The sequence below is a fragment of the Giraffa tippelskirchi genome, chromosome 14 (genome assembly GCF_054371585.1).
Source record: "Giraffa tippelskirchi isolate mGirTip1 chromosome 14, T2T-mGirTip1v1.2.pri, whole genome shotgun sequence".
Lineage (NCBI taxonomy): Eukaryota > Metazoa > Chordata > Mammalia > Artiodactyla > Giraffidae > Giraffa > Giraffa tippelskirchi.
Genome location: NC_137288.1, coordinates 19,975,780 through 19,990,631, shown reverse-complemented (window position 1 = coordinate 19,990,631; position 14,852 = coordinate 19,975,780). Strand labels below are relative to the sequence as shown.

General features: G+C 37.6%; 1 long non-coding RNA gene across 1 annotated transcript in view; it reads left to right on the top strand.

Annotated features, from left to right (window-relative positions):
- Positions 1 to 14,852, top strand: part of LOC145534454 (uncharacterized) — a 72,008-nt gene that overhangs the window by 32,474 nt on the left and 24,682 nt on the right. Inside the window, exon 2 of the long non-coding RNA XR_014074638.1 lies at positions 5,014 to 5,086. This is a non-coding gene — a long non-coding RNA (uncharacterized LOC145534454). The remainder of the gene's footprint in view (positions 1 to 5,013; positions 5,087 to 14,852) is intronic.

Sequence of the window (14,852 nt, the reverse complement as noted above, 5' to 3'; positions counted from 1 at the left end):
GTTAGAACACAATATTTATCTTTCTCTTTTTGATTCACTTCACTCTGTATAATAGGCTCTACTTCATCGATCTCATTAGAACAGACTCAAATGTGTTCCTTTTTATGGCTGAGTAATATTCCATTGTGTATATATACCACAACTTCTTTATCCATTCATCTGTCAGTGGACATCTAGGTTGCTTCCATATTCTAGCTATTGTAAATAGTGCTGCAATGAACAATGGGATACATGTGTCTCTTTCAATTTTGGTTTCCTCAGGGTACACACCTAGGGGTGTAACTGCTGGGTCATATGGTGGTTTTATTCCTAGGTTTTTAAGGAATCTCCACACTGTCTTCGATAATGGCTGTATCAGTTTACATTCCCACAAACAGTGCAAGAGTGTACCCTTTTCTCCACACCCTTTCCAGCATTTATTGTTTGTAGACTTTTTGATGAGGGCCATTCTCACTGGTGTGAGGTGGTATCTCATTGTAGTTTTGATTTGCATTTCTCTAATAATGAGCGATGTTTTCACGTGTTTCTTAGCCATCTGTATGTCTTCTTTGGAGAAATGTCTGTTTAGGTCTTTTTCTCACTTTTTGATTGAGTTGTTTGTTTTGCTAGTATTGAGTTGTATGAGCTGCTTGTATGTTTTGGAAATTAATCCTTTGTCAGTTGTTTCATTTGCTGTTATTTTCTCCCATTCTGAGGGTTTTCTTTTCACCTTGCTTATAGTTTCCTTTGCTGTGCAAAAGCTTTTATGTTTAATCAGGTCCCACTTGCTTACTTTTGTTTTTATTTCCATTACTCTAGGAGGTGGGTCATAGAGGATCTTGCTTTGATTTATGTCATCAAGTGTTCTGCCTATGTTTTCCTCTCAGAGTTTTATAGTTTCTGGTCTTACATTTAGGTCTTTAATCCATTTTGAGTTTATCTTTGTGTATGGTGTTAGGAAGTGTTCCAATTTCATTCTTTTACATGCAGCTGTCCAGTTTTCCCAGCACCACTTATTGAAGAGGTTCTTTGCCCCATTGTATATTCTTGCCTCCTTTGTCAAAAATAACGTGCCCATAGGTGTGTAGGTTTATTTCTGGGCTTTCTATCTTGTTCCATTGGTCTATATTTCTGTTTTTGTGCCAGTACCATACTGTTTTGCTGACGGCAGCCTTGTACTATATTCTGAAGTCAGGAAGCTTGATTCTTCCAGCTCCATTCTTCTTTCTCAAGACTGCTTTGGCTATTTGGGGTCTTTTGTGTTTCCATATGAGTTGTGAAATTTTTTGTTTTAGTTCTGTGAAAAATGCCATTGGTAATTTGATAGGTATTGCATTGAATATGTAGATTGCATTTGGTAGTATAGTCATTTTCACAATATTGATTGTTCCTACCCAGGAACATTGAATATCCCTCCATCTGTTTATGTCATCTTTGATTTCTTTCATTAGTGTCTTATAATTTTCTGTGAACAGTTCTTTCATCTCCTTAGGTAAATTTATTCCTATATGTTTAATTCTTTTTGTTGCAATGGTGAATGGGATTGATTCATTAATTTCCCTTTCTGATTTTTCATTATTAGTATATAGAAATGCAAGTTATTTCATATCCTGCAACTTTGCTAAATTCACTAATTAGCTCTAGTAATTTTCTGATACTGTCTTTAGGGTTTTCTATGTACAGTATCATGCGATCTGCAAACAGTGAGAGCTTTACTTCTTTTCGGATCTGGATTCCTTTTATTTCTTTTTCTTCTCTGATTGCTGTAGCTAGGACTTCCAGAACTATGTTGAATAATAGTGGCAAAAGTGGACACCCTTGTCTTGTTCCTGATCTTAGGGGGAATGCTTTCAGTTTTTCACCATTGAGAATAATGTTTGCTTTTCATATATGGACTTTACTATGTTGAGGTAAGTTCCTTCTATGGCCATTTTTTGAAGACTTTTAAACTCCAATACTTTGGCTACCTGATGTGAAGAGCTGACTCATTTAAAAAGACCCTGATGCTGGGAAAGATTAAGGGCAGGAGGAGAAGGGAACGACAGAGGATGAGATGGTTGAATGACATCACTGACTCAATGGACATGGATTTGGGTAGACTCCAGAATTTGGTGATGGACAGGGAGGCCTAGAGTGCTGCGGTTCATGGGGTCACAAAGAGTCAGACATGACTGAGTGACTGAACTGAACTGAATTGAATCATAAATAGGTGCTAAATTTTGTCAAAGGCTTTTTCTGCATCTATTGAGATGATCATATGGTTTTTATCTTTCAATTTTTTAATATGGTGTAGCACATTGATTGATTTCCATATATTGAAGAATCCTTGCATCCCTGGAATAAACCAACTTGATCATGGTGTATGAGCTTTTTGATGTGTTGCTGAATTCTGTTTGCTAAAATTTTGTTGAGGATTTTTTGCATCTATGTTCATCAGTGATATTGGCCTGTAGTTTTCTTTTTTTGTGTTGTCTTTGTCTGGTTTTGGTATCTGGGTGATGGTGGCTTCACAGAATGTATTTGGAAGTGTTCCTTCTGCAATTTTTTGAGAGTTTTAGAAGGGTAGGCATTAGCTCTTCTCTAAATGTTTTCTAGAATTCTCCTGTGAAGCCATTTGGTCTTGAGCTTTTGTTTTTTGGGAAATTTTTTATCACAGCTTCCATTTCAGTGCTTGTAACTGGATTGTTCATAATTTCTATTTCTTTCTGGTTCAGTCTTGGAAGATTGAACTTTTCTAAGAATCTGTCCATTTCTTCCTGGTTATAATTTTGTTGTTCATAATAGTCTCTTATACTCCTTTGTATTTCTGCATTGTCTGTTGTAACCCCTCCTTTTTCATTTCTAATTTGGCTGATTTGATTCTTCTCTTTTTTTTTTTCTTGATGTCAATTTTGTTTATCTTCTCAAAGAACCAGCTTTTAGTTTTATTTTTCTTTACTATTGTTTCTTTCATTTCTTTTTCATTTATTTCTGTTTGGATCTTTATGATTTCTTTCCTTCTACTAATTTTGAGAGTTTTTTGTTCTTCTTTTTCCAGCTCCTTTAGGTGTAAAGTTAGGTTTTCTATTCGACGTTTTTCTTGTTTCTTGAGGTAGGATTGTATTGCAGTAAACTTCCCTCTTAGAACTGCTTTTGCTGCATCCCATAGGTTTTGAGTTGTCATGTTTTCATTGTCATTTGTTTCTAGAAATCTTTTGCCTCCCCCTTTTCTTCAGAAACCTGTTGGTTATTTAGAAATAACCTGTTGGTTATTTAGAAACCTGTTGTGCTGTTTAATCTCCATGTGTTTGTGTTTCTTACAGGTTTTTTCTTGTAATTGATAATCTAGTCTCATAGCGTTGTGGTCAGAGAAGATGCTTGATATGATTCAATTTTGTTAAGTTTACTGAGGCTTGATTTGTTATCCAAGATGTGGTCTATCATGGAGAATGTTCCATGTGCACTTGAAAAGAAGGTTTATTCTTCTGCATTTGGATGGAATGTCCTGAAGATATCAATGAGATCCATCTCATCTAATGAATCATTTAAGACTTGTGTTCCCTTATTAATTTTCTGTTTTGATGATCTGTCCATTGATGTGAGTAGGGTGTTAAGGTCTCCTATTATTATTGTGTTACTGTCAATTTCTCCTGTTATGTCTGTTGGTGTTTGTCTTATGTATTGAGATGCTCCTATGTTGGGTGCATAGATATTTACAATTGCTATGTCTTCTTCTTGGATTGATCCCTTGATCATTATGTAGTGTCCTTCCTTATCTCTTGTAATCTTCTTTATTTTAAGGTCTATTTTGTCTGATATGAGGATTACTACTCCAACTTTCTTTTGCTTCTCATTTGCATGGAATATATTTTTCCATCCTCTCACTTTCAGTCTATATGTGTCTTGAAGTCTGAAGTGGGTTTCTTGTAGACAGCCTATATACGGGTCTTGTTTTTGTATCCATTCAGCCAGTCTGTGTCTTTTGGTTGGAACATTTAATCCATTTACATTTAAAGTAATTATTGATATATACGTTCTTATTGCCATTTTCTAATTGTTTGGGGTTGATTTTGTAGATCTTTTTTCTTCTGTTGTATTTCTTGACTATAGAAGTCCATTTAATATTTATTGTAAAGCTGGTTTGGTGGTACTGAATTCTCTTAAATTTATTTGCCTGAAAAGTATCTTTATGTTTCTTTTTATTAGTGTCAGTGCATTTAACGTTTCTTTACATTCTCTTTTCCACAGTCCCTTCCTTTAAGACTTCCTCTGCTCTTTCTCCAAACGGTTCTATCATGCTTCAGAAAATATGTGATGGGTAGCAATTATATATCACCATCCACGAAATCCTGGAGATGCAAGGAGGTCCCTTAGATGTGGTTTCACCAATTTTCATCTAGCTGCTGTATGTTTCCCTTAATAATGGGTCTCAAGGTGGGCTTTATCCACTTACTTAATAAAAGAAACATTAAGAAGTTATTATATTTCAGAAATGTTGCTACAATTAGAAAATAAAAGAGCCCTTGACCCTGATTCAACAATTCAAGATCCAAGAAGACACAGGGGTCAACCAGGCAAGGGTGTACCAATCAGAAGAAATTGAAATGTGAGAACCAAAAAGAAGCATGGTAAAACTGAAAATGGAGAAGGCAATGGCACCCCACTCCAGTACTCTTGCCTGGAAAATCCCATGGACGGAGGAGCCTGGTAGGCTGCAGTCCGTGGGGTCGCTAAGAGTCGGACACGACTGAGCTTCTTCACTTTCATTTTTCACTTTCATGCACTGGAGAAGGAAATGGCAACCCACTCCAGTATTCTTGCCTGGAGAATCCCAGGGATGGCGGAGCCTGGTGGGCTGCCGTCTATGGGGTCGCACAGAGTCGGACACGACTGAAGCGACTTAGCAGCAGCAGCAGCAAAACTGAAAAAGTAAAAAATGTTTTATATGATAAGAGTTGGTCTAAAATGAGAATTGCTTGATGTGAAGAGATTCAGTTGTTTAGTGGAATCTCATGTTTCTGCATGTCTGTGCTTACAGGATACCTTCTTTTCCAGATTGTCTTTTCAGAGATGCTTGTACAGCAAAGGCCCTTGAAGACAGAGGCAGTGTCTCCCATTGGAGCAAAAGGTAGCTATGCTTACTCTTCAGTATAAAAGATAAGGGTTCTTGACAAGGAGAGACAGATACAGCCAACTCACATGGGACTTGAGAAATGCGCAAAAGATGTTGGAATTTATTTTAGGATATGAAAGCATCAAAATGTTTCAGTGAAGCATCATAAAATGATATGTCTTTTAAAGAACATTTTGGTTGAGCAAGTATTGAGAGGAGTTGGGAAAAAGGAAAGTTTGGAGTATTTGTAATCTCCAGGTGGAAAACTGAGTGGGCAGGTGAATGAAAGACTATCAAGCTGATGAGATTTAAGGAGACTTTAGGAGATATAGATCAAGGGGATCCCCAGGTAAAGAATCCTTGTGATAAAGAATCTGCCTGACAATGCAGGAGATGCAGGAGACTTGGGTTCAGTTCCTGGGTATGGAAGATTCCCTTTCCCTGGAAGAGGAAATGGCAACCTGCTCCAATAATCTTGCCTGGCTATGAATATATTCTAATAATAAAAAACAAACATAGTACCTGCCTTTACAGACAACACGACTTAAAATAGGAGCCTGACACCAATCAGCTAATTATATCAATAATAATAAGTTTCATTTACAGTTAATGAAAATAAGAAAGATTCAAATGAAAACAGAGGACATAAGTCAGTATGGGCAGAAAAAGTAAGGCCTCCCAAAGAAATTTACCTTTGAGTTGATGGCTGAAGCTTGAGGCAAAGCTAACAGATGCAGAAATGAGTGACAGGAGGTTGGGCTAAGGAGGGAGGGAGCACATTCTAAAAAGAGAAAAACATAGACAAAGGCCCTGAAGCATGATGGAGCAAAGACACAAATATTCTCAACCTGAATATTATTGTACCTTGACAAACAGAGTGTTTTAACTTATGCAAATTGTAGAACAAAATGCATTTGCTCTACAATGATACATTGGTCTTTAACATGACTGTTTCTTCTCTTTTTCCAGCTATGGCTTGTGGTTGTTGGCTTCCCTGGTGGCTCAGTGTTAAAGAATCCCCCTGCCAGTGCAGGAGATGTGGGTTTGATCCCTGGGTTGGGAAGATTCCCTGGAGAAGGAAATGGCAACCCACTCCAGTATTCTTCCTTGAGAAATTCTGTGGGCAGAAGAGCCTGGTGTGCTTTAGTCCATGAGTCGGGCATAATTTACTGACTAAACAACAATTAACAATGAAGCTTGTAGGATCTTTGTTCCCCACCTAGATAGTCAACCTGAGCCCTTGGCAGTGAGAACTTGGGAGTCCTAACCACTGGGCCACTAGTCAAGTCCCTATATGTTCACTTCTTTAGTTCAAGTTTTGTGCAACCAGTCATCCAGCTAAAATGATGATTCTCATTTACCATATTTCTCAAACACATAAAGCTCTCTGCCCCCTCTGTCAAAAATTTTAAAGAAAGAAAGCAGCCTGTTGTGGATAATTGTATTTATCAGATACTACAACCATTAACATCATACATCTCAATGTTAAGGCCAGAATATTCCTAAGATCCAATTCTGTTCCACATGAGCAGCAAAAATGGCATTAGGAAGCCCCTTATAATTAGTCAACATTGCATCAGGAGCTGGGTCTTCCCAGGTGGCACTAGTGGTAAAGAATTCACCTACCAATGCAGGAGACATAAGAGACGTGGGTTGGATCCTTGTGTCAGAAAGATCCCCTGGAGGAGGGCATGGCAGCCCACTCAATTCTTGCCTAGGAAATTCCACGGGCAGAGGAGCCTGGTGGGCTACAGTCCATGGGTCTACAAAGAGTGGGACAAGACTGAGTGACTGAGCACACGTCAGGAGCTAGGTAGCGGTTATTTGGAGTTCTTCAGTTGGAAGTAACATTTAATCCTAATTATTAACGGTAAAATAGGGGGAGAGACTTGATAGATTTGCATTTAATGTTAAATAGCAATTGAGAGTTAAACTATTGAAGTTTATGATATAGAAAGGTCTTTGTCATATCTTTGTATACATTCTAGCAATTACCTTTTTAATGAGACCAGATGTCCTGAACTTTCTTACACAGTTATCGAGTAAGAGTCAAAGTCAAGTGTATTTGTTTTCAGCACAAAATATTATGACCTGTACTAAGGAAAATACTACTTTCTTGTGCCCTCGTATCCTCTCTGCCTACAGGAGATATATGGTTATGATTGTATTACATTTACACTGAATATCAACTCCTCTTTCTTTCACTGACTTGTAATCTGTTGACTACAGCATATTTTGAAAGGATATGAGGCTGCACCACCACCAGCTGGCTATTTGAATTTTCCAGCAAAGATATTTTGGGCAATGAATTATTTTACTGTTGAGATTGTCCTGGTTCATGAATAAATATCATCAAGGGTTTCTGTCTGCAGGGAAGAATGACCTCTATCTGTTCTATGAACTCAGTGAGAGTGTTTGACCTTCTTAAATCCTTGACACAAAAATACAATATGGATGCAAATGAGTTCTGGATTTCCACAATAAGTTCCCTCCATGACACCCTCTATTATGTTTTACAAATCCAGCCAAAGAGAGACAGTTCAAAGCACTCCATAAAGTGAACTGAATTCCATTCTGTTTCCAGCTGTTCACAAATGTAGAGGCTAAATAGAATCTTTTAGAAAGCACGGGTCAGAGAGAAAGAAAAAGAAAGAGAGAAGCTATAATGTAATTGAGGAATGAAACATATAGAGGTGCCCCAAAACATGAAGTGAGATAGTTAACACCATCCATAAAAAAAATGTTTTTTCTATTGCACTGAGAAATCCAAATTCTATGAGATAGACTCAGCAATTGGAAATGAAAATCTAGACTGAAGCCTTCATTGACCACTCTAAGGCCTTTATGTGGACCACAACAAACAGTGGAAAATTCTTGAAGAGGTGGATATACCAGACCACCTTACCTGCCTCCTGAGAAACCTGTATTCAGGTCAATAAGCAACAGTTATAACTGGACAGAGAACAATGGATTGGTTCAAAATTGGAAAAGGACTACATAAAGGCTGTACATTGACTCCCTGTTTATTTAACCTCTATGTAGAGTGAAAGTGAAAGTTGCTCAGTCGTGTCTGACTCTTTGTGACCCCATGGACTCTACAGTCCACGGAATTCTCCAGGCCAGAATACTGGAGTGGGTAGCCTTTCCCTTCTCCAGGAGACCTTCCCAACCCAGCGATCAAACCCAGGTCTCCAGCATTCCTGGCAGTTTCTTTACCAGCTGAGTCACAAGGGAAGGCCCATTTCATTAATAGGAAGTGCAAAATTTTATGTAAATCTCATCAACTCAAAATCCAAACCTAAATCAGGTGCAGGTGTAGATGAGACTCCTGTGTATAATCCATTCACCGCAGCTTCTGGAAGTTACTTCCTCTCCAACTCTGGGATGGTGAGACTAAAAAGACAAATTACCTGCTCCCCAAATCCAGCTGTGGAACAACCAGAGGAGAAACACTACAGACATTCCTGTTCTAAAGGGGGGACAAAAGAAGTAAATGGAGCATTTCTCTTCTCCTTCCTCCCTTGGAAAAACATTATTGTCTTTGGTAGAGAAAAGAAAATCATTCTATGTGATCAAGTGTTTTTGTTATCAATTTTTTTGTTGCAAAAACATTCTGCATTAAATCCATCAAAGTTAAAACTACATGATTATTTAAAATCAAAGTCCTGTTTGTTCCATAAATTTGATAACATGTATTAAAACCTTAAATTAGCAAATTGGCTTTTTAACTTTGTTCCCATCATTCCTTCCCTGGTACATTAAGTCTAGAAACTCATCCTTTGGTACTGTTTCAATGAGAGAAGGATCTAGGATTAAAAAAAAAAGAGTTAGCAAGAATCAAATACACTTCAAAGCTGATCAACCAATGCTTGATCAACCAATTTTATATTCCATTATCTCTACTTCTGGATTTCTGCTAGATTGATTTTCCTAATTATCATTTTGCTTTTCTTTGCTCTTTGGAGCCTTTTTTATGTTTAATTTGCCTAAGGGTTTTGTGATATCTGTTACATTGATTAGTGTGGCAAAATATAAAATTCATTTTAATGTAGTTATCTGATATGAAAATGTTACTCAATAGCTATAGAAATTGCATTGCTTCCCAAATTGTGTTGCTTTGAACATCTCTGGTGCTGTACAGAACACTTTAAATAGTCTTTGTTTGCATATTTATATGTTAATTTTATTATTAATAATTTATTAATTTGTTTTTGTTCTTTGTATATAAATATGTACACTTATGCATAGTTTTTTCTGTAATTCATTAAATTAACCTACATTTTGCATCCTACTTTAAACCAGCACTATTATATTCTTGATTTACCACAAATTCGTTTCTGAATTAAACATCTGATATAAATTCTTACTTAATCATTTTTAACCATGCTAGACCCTTAGAGCATTTTGTTTTCAATTATTCTCTCTATGTTATTATTTTTAAATGCTTTTGTTAATATTCCAAAGATATTATTAATTTTGTGCTTAGGTGATTCACTTTTAAATTGTTTGAAGTAAGACTGAGTACTTAGAAATTTCTTACACATGACATTTAACAATAAGCTACACAATAAAAATTATTCAAGTGTTACAAAACTTTTCTGAAATCATTTTAGGTATAACATTATGTTCAACATTAATCGTACAAATATCATTGCCATTTTTCAATTTTGTAAAGAAAATGTGTCTATTTTTCTATTCTTAGGGAACAGATATGCATATAAACACAAAACCACCACTCCCAGAAAACCCAGCTATGTTTTAGGCAACAATAAAAACAAAATTGTAAAAATTCAATGTAAATTGGAACATAAATTTCTTCACTTCTTTTAGAAGTCTTGTTGATTTTTCTATACCGATTGCTTTATTTCACTTAAATCTATATAATTTATTTTGGATTCATGTAACAAAACTCCTAATCTCAATACCATGCTTTATAAAATTTGAAGTACTCAAAAACATCTATATGGAAGTTAATTTTATCTTCAGCAGTACAGTACACTGCAGATTTTGTATCCAGAGTTCTCTTCCAATATTCTTGGTAGAACAGTAGATTAATTTGATTATCCAGTGATCTTGGGTCATTTTACCCATTCTCCCTAAAGTTGGTATATTTAGGGAACTGAAATAAAACGGAGCAAGGTAAAAAACACTTTTTAGTATATTCTTCTGACTTCTGTTTTAATCTACTTCCTTTCTGATCCTGGATAGAAAAAGTTTGAATGAATGACAAAGTATTTTTTCTAAGGACTTCTAATATACATTATAGCTCAAAATCTGTACAACAGGTGAAAACAATAACCAAGAATATAGTTTCTGTGCTTATACATTATTCTTTAAAAAGTGTTTATTCTTTAGGTTTTCTCATTTCTCCAAAAATAATTGGAGACTTCCTGTCAACTTCATAGACTAAATAGATCAAGGTATATATATATAAATGTATAGCTATAGATAACCATAAATTCTGAAAATTAGTGCCAATGCAGGAGACATGAGTTTGATCCCTGTTTAATGGCACTCCACTCCCTCCAGTACTCTTGCCTGGAAAATCCCATGGACGGAGGAGCCTGGTAGGCTGCAGTCCATGGGGTAGCTAGAGTCAGACACAACTCAGCGACTTCACTTTCACTTTTCACTTTCATGCATTGGAAAAGGAAATGGCAACCCACTCCAGTGTTCTTGCCTGGAGAATCCCAGGGACGGGGGCGCCTGGTGGGCTGCCGTCTATGGGGTCGCACAGAGTCAGACAGGACTGAAGCGACTTACCAGCAGCAGCAGCCAGGAAGATCCCATATGTGGCAGAGCAACTAAGCCCGTGTGCTACAACTGTTGGGCGTGTGCTCAGAGCTCGTGCTTGGCAACCACAGGAGCAACCACAGTGAGAAGTGTGTGCACCTCAACTACAGGATGGCACCCACTCGCTCCAACGAGAGAAAAACCCGTGAGCAGTGAAGACCCAGCACAGCCAAAAAAGATAAAAATAAATGTTAAGGAAGAAATTAACCTAAGAAGAGAATTTCAAAATATTTTTAAAGACCTATTTATTTATTTTGGCTGCTCAGGGTCTTAGTTGAGGCACTCCGGATCTAGTTCCCTGACCGGGGATTGAACTCGGGGCCCCAGCATCAGGAGGTTGGAGTCTTTGCCACTGGACCACCAGGGAAGTCCTCAAAATATTTTTAATATTCCTTAACTGCTTCCTGACTTACTGTCTGAAACTAGTATCCCAAAATGTAGGGTTTATTTACGTATTTCTCTTCCACTGTATATTAAGATTGGTGTTGAGAAACACAGCAGCAGGTGCAAAGCGAAGAGATGATTATTTCACAGAGAAACAAAGAAACTCTTCAAGGCCACAGAAGATGACAGTGATCCCAGAGCAGGAGTTTCTAACTTCTATTTTTTACTAGACCACAAGTTAAGTGGAAATAGTCACAGAAAAGCCTGTCTAAAGAAAGTTCTTTCCAGAAATTTAAGAGAACACGGCATCGTCAGAAATGGTTTTTCTCCAGGCCGTCACTGTGGAGCTCAGCAATCAGAAGTGATGACAAAAGCTCTGAAATGTGTCGTCCTGTTGAGATGTTGTTCGACCAAGTGTCAATTTCTGTCTGCATCAGCACTTACTCTGGTCTGGGAGACACAGGCTCAGATTCAGACATTTACCCATATTAAGAGATTTCCCAACTGCCCTTTAAATGGTGGAAGCTAGTATATGTTCAAATTGCTTGTTTAAGGTTCTTTCAGGTTCTCTGGTCTAACATTCTATTTTCATGTAACTTATTATCCTGGTTTCACCTGTAACAAGAATAAGAGTTGAATGAACAATCTAAGAAAACATCAGGGATCAGTAGGGGAAAAAAAAAAAATCAAACATGTCACCTTTCCTGCCTGCTTTTGTAGTCCAAGCTCTTTTCAACCAAGTGCAAATTTCCCGAGACAGTCCTGCTTCTACCCCCTTTAGCTCTCTTTAAATTGCTTCTTGGATGGTATTGCTGATTTGAACAGAGACTTCTAAGTATATGAACCAGAAGTCGCCTCTTCCTCAGGGATCAATATCCCAGAAGCATGTCTTTGGGATGAGTTTCCTCTTGGGAGACTTTATTGTGGATATCTTTTCTCTCAGCCCACGTTCTTGCATCCCTGGTGCTGAATCTTAGCACTGCTCGCAGATGGTCCAGGAGTTTCTCCATCTGCCTTGTTTGTGGATGCTGTGGTCCTTCAGGATGTGGCTGTGAACATCCCCCGGGAGTGGGCTGTGCTGGATCCTAATCAAAGTCATCTCTGCTGGGATGTAATTTTTGAAAATTCCAGGAACCTGGCACCAAAACCTTGTGAGACTCAACTTATAACCAATGAACTGATTGCTCAGCACCATATTCATAGACAAAAAATTCCAATGAAGAGAAAATAGGGAAAAAATCACAAAGAATAATTCCTAGTCCTCCACTGAAGAGGAACTTGGAATACTATGGCACTGAAGTTCATCACATGAACAAAGAGGCATCTGAGAAGTCATCTGATGGGTGGCCTCTATGAAAGTAAAGGTCATCAATGCAGGGCAACTTTCATTCAGATTTTAAACCTTATTATGCTGAAAGAAAGTCCTACAGGGATAAAACCATATGAATGTTGTGAAAAATGCTCTCATGGATCCTTCATCCCGTAGAGATGAAGGTGGGATTGTAGCAGATCCCACCTGGACACAATTTCTATTGGTATAAGGAATGTGGACAAGCCTACAAGAATCACTCATATTTGAGGACTTCTTTGAGAACCTGGGCTTCCCTGGTGGCTCAGATGGTAAGGAATCTGCCTGCAATGCAGGAGACCTGGGTTCAATCCCTGGGTCAGGAAGATTCCCTGGGAAGGGAATGGCTACCCACTCCGGTATTCTTGCCTGGAGGATTCCATGGATGGAAGAGCCTGAGGTGCTACAGTCCGTGGAGTCACAAAGAGTCAGACATGACTAAATGTCTAACACAATCAAATCTTAAGAATCCAAGATGGAGATGACCTTATAAATGGGAATAAATGGAGACGACCTTATAAATTGCGGAATACGGTTGTTCATCAGCCTTAGGGCACATGCCAGAGGTCACACTGTAAAAGTCCCTCATCCATTGCCAAACCTGTGGAAACTCCCAGTGGAGAGAAGCCTTATGAAAGTGTGGAAAGTGGGAAAACTAGCTGTTCCTACAGACTTAGAGTACCTGTAAGAACACATACTAGGGAGAAGGTTTACAAAAGCAGGAGCTCTGGGGAAAGTTCTCAATGAGTTTTCAAACTTGCTATATGTGTAACAAGAGAGAAACATGATATAAATACGGTGTGTGAGAAAGTCTTGGCCCACGTTCTTTTGAAGATACATGAGAAATTCACAACAAAAGAAAACATACAAAGATAAGTTATGTAGAAAAGCTTTCACTGATTATTCAAATCTCATTGCGCATGTGTCCCACATTGGAGAGGTACCTGAAAAATATAAGAAATGTGGGAGCATCTACACGTCTTTAAATTTTACTTTAAAATTCAACCAAGATTATTTGAGTTCACATCCAGCATAATACAGGAATTCAAGGATCATTCTTACATACAATAGCTCTGCCTGTTCCCAAGGGGTTTATGTTTCCCTGGGAACCCATTAACTCTTATTTCTTTCTTTCAGGGAACCACCACCTTCTTCGTTTTTTGTCTGCCATGGATGTCATTTTCTCTTTGTACCACTATGAATCATGCTAATCACTGCCTCCCTTCCTGTATTCCACAAAACCAAAACTAACAGATTATAAGGAACAGATGTTTACTGATGGCTAAATTAATAGGGGTATTTTACAGTACAAGCCAGTAGAGAAAAGAAAGTTAAAACAGAAAGCTTTGTTGCTGGTGGGTATGCAAAATAGTACCATTTTGGAAGCTACTTTGGAAGGCAGTTTGGCAGTTTCTTTACAAAACTAAGCATACTTTTACTATATGATCCAAATAATCATGCTCCTTGGTATTCACCCAAAGGAGCTAAAAATTTATGTCCAAAAAACTGCACATGGATGTTTATAGCAGCTTTATTCATGACAGTCAAAACATGGAAACCATCAAGACGCCCTTCAGTAGGTAAATGGATAAATAAATGGTGGTACAGTCAGACAATGGAATATTTTTCAGGGCTAAGAAGAAATAAGTTATCCAGCCATGAAAAGATACGGAGGAGCTTTAAATACTTATTACTAAGTAAAAGAAGACAATCTGAAAAGGCTACATTCTGTATGATTCTAACTAGATGAAGTTCTGGAAAAGGCAAAATTATAAAATATAAAATAAAAAAGTAAATAAAAATAAGTGTTTTCCAGGAGCTGGAGGGAGAAAATATGAATAGGTATATGACAAAGTAATTTAGGAACAATGAAACTATTCTTGATGTTTCTAATATGGTGGATACATGTTATACATTTGCCCAAACCCATAGAATCTGTAAGACCAAGACTGAAATTTGATGAAAACCATGAACTCTGAGTAATAATGATGTGTTGGCATAGATTCAGCAATCATAACAAGTATGCAACTCTGGTGGGAGGGGGGATGCTGATAATGGGGAAGACTGAGGAGAGGGAATATATGGGAAATCTCTGCACTTTCCACTAAATATTTCTGTGGAAAATCTAAAATTCTCCTAAAAAATAAAGTTTATGTAAAACAAAGTTGAATGCTATATATCAGATTTTCTGAAGTTGCTTGGCCATGTGACATTCTTTTTACTGCGATCGTCTCCAAGACACATACTTGCCACATC